General features: G+C 35.9%; 1 pseudogene; it reads left to right on the plus strand.

Moving 5' to 3' along the window:
• Positions 1-1,127: 1,127 nt before the first annotated feature.
• Positions 1,128-7,137, plus strand: LOC149152967 (eukaryotic translation initiation factor 2 subunit beta pseudogene; annotated as a pseudogene).
• Positions 7,138-7,554: the final 417 nt, after the last annotated feature.

Here is a 7,554-nt window from a genome sequence, read left to right on the forward strand (position 1 = left end):
TGTTCCATGCGAACAACATAAAGCCCGGTAAATGCAAAGATAGTCAATCTCTGTAAGGAAATCTCTCTGTAAGAATTCTTCTGTAAACAAAGTCATATCCATTCTGAAATAAAATGAGTACACCATTCTGTATCTGAATACATCATTTGTGCATTAATATTGTCTGTTGCGGTAGTAGTTGTCTTTGTGCCTTCATCCAAAGTTCACAGGAAGTTCACCAAAAGAACAAAGGGATGCCAAGGCTGTTGTTAGGCGAGGAAGCCGTTGTTGAGGCCATAAGAGCGTGAAAGTTCTGAGTAGGTTCACCATTGGTTCACTAGGAGTCGGTTGTCAAAGTCATATGAAGAGACACAACAAGTAGCAAGCTCATGATAGGAGCCCCTCCTTAAAATCGATTTTTCCATCTTTCACCTTTTTATAACTTATCGAGGTTAAAAATTTATGAAACCGACTTTCTAAAATCCAATTTTCGAAATTCTAGCATTTCTCGAAGGAATTTTCATAGAACACAATTGTATGTCCAATGGTTAGCACTGTTATAGGTTCTTGACCGAAAGCTGTAAACTGCTCTCTCCAATTCTGAGAAAATGCTCATCAGAATATAATTTCTAGTCGACCATCTTCTAGATAGCATAGTTTAATTATGACATGTTTTGTCAAATTTTCTAAGTTTATTTGAAAATTTGTAATTGGAAATTTCAGTTTTGTAATTCGTAAAATTTAAATGATTGAGAATTTTTTTTAAATTGGATCTAAATATATCAAAAAATCTAAAAATTAAATTTGAAGTTCTTTGTTGTTGGACTTTCAAAGTTAATGTCCGCTGTGGCATGATTTCCATAGCGGGGTGGAAAATAAAGCCTATAATTTCAAAACCAATGGTGTGGTCGATTATTTATTGAGAAGCATGGTTCGATTTCTCTATTTTAATGTGATCACATCCGTTAACTCAATGAAACCATATATCTTAACTGATAATTAATTACAAGGGCATTAAGATGACACATTGTTAAAAGTTGAATGCATTAAGAAAACCCATTGGAACGGAGCCATGAGTTTTATATCACAATTTAATTATTACAATTAGAACTCAATTATTTTTTGGTATTATCTCTGCATTCACTCGGATGAGGAGGAAGAAGAAGAAGCCTGTGGAAGGCAGTTTTCAAGATGATGATAATGTTGAGAGGACAGAAGATGCTAATAATAATTTAGGGGGTGAGGATGAAGAAGGGGAGGGTATTATTTTGCAAGTTTGATATTCTTGGGAGGGAACTAATCATGATTACAAATATGAAGAGTTTCTTGACAGAGTGTTCAATATTTTGCGTGAGAACAATCCATAGCTCGTTGGTGAAAAACGTAGAACTATTATGGGGCCACGTCAAGTCCTTCGTGAGGGTACCAAAAACACTGTATTTGTTAATCTTATGGATCTCTTCGAAACGATGCATAGGCAACCAAAACATGTGATGAAATTTTTTCTTGCAGAAATGGGAACAAGTGGTTCTCTTGATGGACAACAACGGTTGGTTATTAAGGGAAGGTTCAACCCTACAAATTCTGAGGGCATTTTAAGAAGATATATCAATGAATATACGTGATATGTGTTGGAAAGGCGGAGGAGACAAAGCATGAATTCACACAAAACACGAGATGCTTCTCTTCTATTGATCACACAAAACATGATGATTACAATGAACTTGGTGAAGGGTATTTAAACCTTTTCCAACTAGCTAATTGCCTAAAATATCTTGACATGCAACCACATGTAATCACACACTCAAAGTCTTCTATCACTTAACTCGACTGGACTCAACACTCAACCACTCAATCAATCAGTTAATTGACTCTCTATGTTTAGCCAAATCCTCATGCAGGAGTAATTATCTTCTTTTAACACTCCCCCTTAATTACGACTGCTAAACTAAAACATGACTCATGACAACTCAAACACGCTTGATGGTATATGTCTTAGCTAGGCTTACAACACCCAAGTTTATTCCATGAAACTCAAACACATCTTGTGCTAATGACTTAGTAAATATATTAGCCAATTGATCACTAGATTTACACGACTTCAAGGGAACTTCTCCATTGCTCACAAGTTCTCTAATAAAGTGATATCTAGTATCAATATGCTTGCTTTTCTGATGAAACACACTATTCTTGGATAGTGCAATCGTTGAGGTGTTGTCAAAATATATTTTTGTTTATCTTTGCTGTTTCTTCTTGAGTCCATCAAGTACTCTTCTTAGCCACACTACTTGACATGCTGTTGATGTTGCTGCTACATATTCTGCTTCTGCTGATGAAAGTGTCACAATGGACTGCTTCTTAGATGGCCATGAAATCACACCTAAACCAAGGTTGAACACAAAACCAAAAGTGCTCTTCATATCATCTAAACTACTTGCAAAATTGTTATCTGTGTATCCAATCAAATCCTTCTTTTCTGTTCTTGCATACATAATGCCACGATCTCTAGTTCCTGCTATGTATCTCAGAATTATTTTTCCTACACTCCAATGTGTGTCTTTTGGAGTCTCCATAAATCTGGAAATCAAACTCACTCCTTGCATGATATCTGGTCTTATAACTATGAGATACATGAGGCTGCCCACCAATCTTTTAAATAGAGTTGGATTGACATATGATCCTTCATCATCCTTGCTTAACTTTATACCTAGTTCAACTGGTGTAGGGGACAGGTTTGCAATTTTCCATTCTGAATCTTTTCAACAAATATTTGGAATATTTATTTTGACAAATAGAAATTCCTTTTTCAGATTGCTCAACCTCTATGCCAAGAAAATATTTCATGAGACCAAGATCTTTCATCTCAAATTCTTTCATCATGGCTGCTTTAAATTCATCTATCTCCAAATCACCTATAAAAATTATGTCATCAACATATAAGAAAACAATCAAAATATGTCCATGCTTATTTACCTTTGTGTATAAGGTAGGCTCAATGTTGCTTCTGAAAAATCCATTCTTGATCATCTAGTTGTCGATTGTGCTATACCAAGCTCTATGCGCTTGCTTTAGTCCATAGAGCTCTTTCTTCAACCTATAAAATTTCTCTTCATTACTCTCAACTTCATATCCTGGAGGCTGCTGCACATAAATTTCTTCTTCAAGAATTCCATTCAAGAAGGCTGATTTCACATCCATCTGGTATACTTTCCACTTGTTCTGAGCTATTGTGGCTAGAACTACTCTTATAGTATCCAATCTGACTAACAAAGAAAATTTTTCTCCAAAGTCTATTCTCAGTTGCCGTGAGAATCCTTTTGCTACAAGTCTTACTTTAAATATGTCAATTTCACCTTTTTCATTCAACTTTTCCTTGTACACCCACTTCACACCAATGAGATTTTTGTCCTTTCGTAAATCAACCAAATCCCCTTGTGTCATTCTTTTAAATTGCTTCAATTTCTTCATCCATGGCTTGCACCCAATTTTCATCTCTAATTGCTTCTTCAAATGAAGAAGGTTGGAATGATAACAATGCAAAATTTGAACTAACATCCAAATCATCATAAATATCTTTCAAAATTCTCATCTTTCTCTTACCATTACTTGATTCATCGCCTAGTTGATTGTTGGAGAATCTTCATCTGTTGATCTACTTGAAGATCCATGCTGCTCCGAAAATCTTGGAGTCCTTTTTGGTGTGTCTTTGTTTGGTGTCTTCACCTGTGATTCTTGTTGCTCCTTTTCTGCTACATCATCTTCTTCCATCAATGGAACTTTTGCATCAATTGTTTTGTCTACAGTTCCATTCCATGACTCATGTTCTTTGAACACAACACCTCTACTAATTATGGTCTTCTTTGTGATAGGGTTATACAATTTGTATGCTTTTGATTGCTCACTATGACTAGTGAATATGCATTTTTCACTTTTATCATCCAATTTGCCTCTTCGCTCCTTAGGCACATGTGCATAAGCTACACATCCAAATACTCTGAGATGAGATACACTGCAATACATACCTGACCATGCTTGTTCTGGTACTCTGTTCATCACACTCTTTGTAGTAGATCTGTTGACCACATAAATAACACATGAGACAGCTTCTGCCCAATACTCATTAGACAAGTTTCTTCCTTTCAACATGCTTCTTACCATGTTCATAATTGTCCTATTCTTTCTCTCTGCTACACCATTCTGTTGTGGTGTGTACCTGATTGTAAAACGTCTTATGATCCCATGTTGTTTGCAGTTATCATGGAATGCCTTTGAGTCATATTCTCCACCATGATCTGACCTCAATACCTTGATCTGTCGATCACTTTGGTTCTCTACTAAGGCTTTGAATTCTTTGAACTTTGCAAAAGTTTCAGACTTCTGCTTCAAGAAGTAAACCCAAGTCTTTCTGTTGTAGTCATCAATGAAAGTGAGGAAGTAACAACTTCCACCAATCGACTGTGTCCTCATAGGTCCACACAAGTCTGTATGCACTAGCTCAAGAGGTTGCTTTGCTCTGTATGCAACTCCCTTTGGAAAACTTTCACGGTGTTGTTTTCCTAAGATGAAACACTCACAAGTACTAGCAGGCTCATTAATGGGAGGTAATCCTTTGACCATTTCTTTTTTTTGCTGCAACAATCTTAAACTAGAAGAGTGCAAGTTTCCAAATCGAAAGTTCCATAACTAGTAATCATCCGAACATGCAACTGTAAAAGAACTGATCACCTGACCACTGTAATTCAAAATTTGAGGAAAGAGTGTGTTCCTCATCATCTGCACATTTGCTATCAGCTGCTTGCTTTGGGGCTTGTCATATATAAAACATTCTTGACCTTGAAAGATAACTTTGTATCTTTTCTGTGTCAATTGACCAACACTTAACAAATTATCTTTGAGACTAGAAACATAATATACCTCTGAAATTGTCTTTGGCTCCCCCTTCTTGGTCAGGATGTTGACCACTCCTTTTCCATCTACTACCACAGTCTTGTCAGTCCCCAAGTTTACCTTTGTTTTCACAGATTGATCGAAATTTGCAACCAAATCCTTGTTGCCTATCATGTGGTTACTGCAACCGCTATCTAACAGCTGCACATTAGTAGAAGGTTCATGCATGGTATGACAAGCTAGGAACATGGATTTAGTACTCTCTGTAGTGACATTAGCTCTCTGGTTCCCTTGATCAACTCTTTTCTTCCTGCAATCACGAGCATAATGACCAAGTTTATTGTAGTAATAGCATCTCACCTTTGATTTGTCAACACTTTGATTATTATTGAAGCTTCTGTAGTTTCTTCCACTTGCATGTTCATGCCCTTCTCAGCCATCTTTCTGACCACCGTATCTTCCACTTCCTCCTCTGCCTCTCGATCTACTTATGTCTCGACCTCTGTCTCTTGAAATAGAAACCTAACTTTTGAAAGCGGTCTATCATTGCCTTATGCGATAGAAGTGATCCCATCACCTCATCAATTGTCAATAATGCCAAATCCTTGGCTTCTTCTATGGTTGCTACCACAACATCAAATTTGGTAGACAAAGATCGGAGGACCTTCTCAACCACTCTTTGATCTTTTATATCTTCACCATAAATCTTTAACTGATTTACAACAGTTATGACCTGATTCATGAAAGAATCGATGTCCTTTGTCTCCTTCATCTGCAGACTTTCAAAATCTCTCCTAGTATTCTGCAACTTAACAATATTGACTTTGGCCATACCTTTATAGTTTGTTGCCAAAGTATCCCATGCTACTTTTGCTGAAGACGTGATCATAATCTTCTGGAACACTGCTCGGTCCACTCCCTGCTGAATAAGTTGCAACGCATGTGCATTCTTCTTCTTGTCTTTCTTCCATTGTTCCCTCTCTGTATTACTGAGAGCTTGTTCTTCTTCTTCGTTCTTAGGTTCTGAAAACCCAAACTTGACATAATCCCAAACATCATGTGCCTGCAATGTGGTTGCCATCTTAATGGCCCACACATCATAACCTTTCCGTGTAAACGGTGGAAACTAAGTCTGGAAATTTGAGAAAGCCATCTTTCTCTAATTTTTTTTTTAAAAACCTTAAATTTCTCCTTTGTAAACTCCTTTTCGAAAAAAATTAACCTTTCAATAAGAACCCTAAATTTTTTATTTAATTTTTTTTTGCAATTTTTTTTTTTTAAAGAATACTCTTTTAATAAAGACCCTAAGTTTCTTTATTTTATATTAAAAAAACCTTAAACAAAAACCTTTTTGAAAATTTTCAATACACTTTATCGTAAATCCCAAAAATTTAATATAAAACCTTAAACATAACTCACACTCACACCTTTATAAAACCACTCCAATGGAAGAAAAATTACGTTTAATAAATCTTGCCGCTCATCGTATGTGAAGTCAACGAGTTTTAACGTTTGACTGTAATTTTTTTAAAACTACGTTATTCACACTAACGCGTATCCCGTGCGAATGGCATGCGACTAATGCCCTTTACACAAAAGAACTCCCGCGTGCATGCTTAACGCGACAAATCCCAATGGAACCCGCGTGAATGCAAAGCGGTGCAATTTTTTTAACTCTTAGCGCGGGCCTGAGCGCGTTATAGCGCTCTCTATGTCACTATAAAGTGCGTTAACGCTCAAAGTACGAGAGAAAATATAGAATTTTCCTCTAACACGGACTATTGCGAATCCGTTTTTCGTTGTTCTGTGTAACCTCGCTTTGTACCAATTTGTTGGAAAGGCAGAGGAGACCATTCAAAAAAAAACACGAGCTGCTTTTCTATTGACGAGCTGCTTTTCTATTGATCAAATAAAATATGATGATTACAATGAACCGGTCAAAGATATTTAAACTTACTTTTTTCAACTAGCTAATTGCCTAAAATATCTTGACATACAACCATATACAATCACATACTCTACGTCCTCTATCTATCACTTAACTGAACTTGACTCAACCACTCAATCACTTAGTTAACTAACTCTCTATGTTTAACCAACTCTTCATTCAGGAATAATCTTATTTTAAGAATATGCAATGATTGTAAGATTCCAAATACTATCGTTTCAAAGGAGAATGAACATTGTGAACAGTGTGCATGTTCACGCTCTGTGGCACCTATCAAGGCTGCTTTTGTTGCTCGGGTTGCACGCTGCAAAACTGGAATATAAACATAAAGTTTGAAGATTGAAAATATTGTCATAGTGTCGTTATATGCAGTTTATCCTTGTACCTAAATCTAAAAATGGCTTGCATTATACTTTTGAAAACTTTTGAAAATCTGTCGTTGGTAATTTTTAACATTAGAATTTGTTACTTCGGCATGTTTTTATAACAATTCAATTAATTTAAAATTAGTGCATATCCAAGAGAAAACATCCATGGTAAATGAAAGCACTATTTTTTAGGAAAAAAAATGATAACATCCTTTGAGATGGAAAATTTCCACAATAGAAATTAATCATTTTCGCCAGGCAAATCAATAGGTTCAACATCCATTTAATATAAATTCACAGGTGAAAATATCTTATCGAAATTGAATACGCGGCATAGAGATTACAAATTTGAATAAGTAACAAACTTAATAT

The sequence above is a fragment of the Pinus tabuliformis genome, chromosome 9, assembly GCF_031772625.1.
Source record: "Pinus tabuliformis cultivar Carrire ecotype Pingquan chromosome 9, CPIR1, whole genome shotgun sequence".
In the NCBI taxonomy this organism is placed as follows: Eukaryota; Viridiplantae; Streptophyta; class Pinopsida; order Pinales; family Pinaceae; genus Pinus; species Pinus tabuliformis.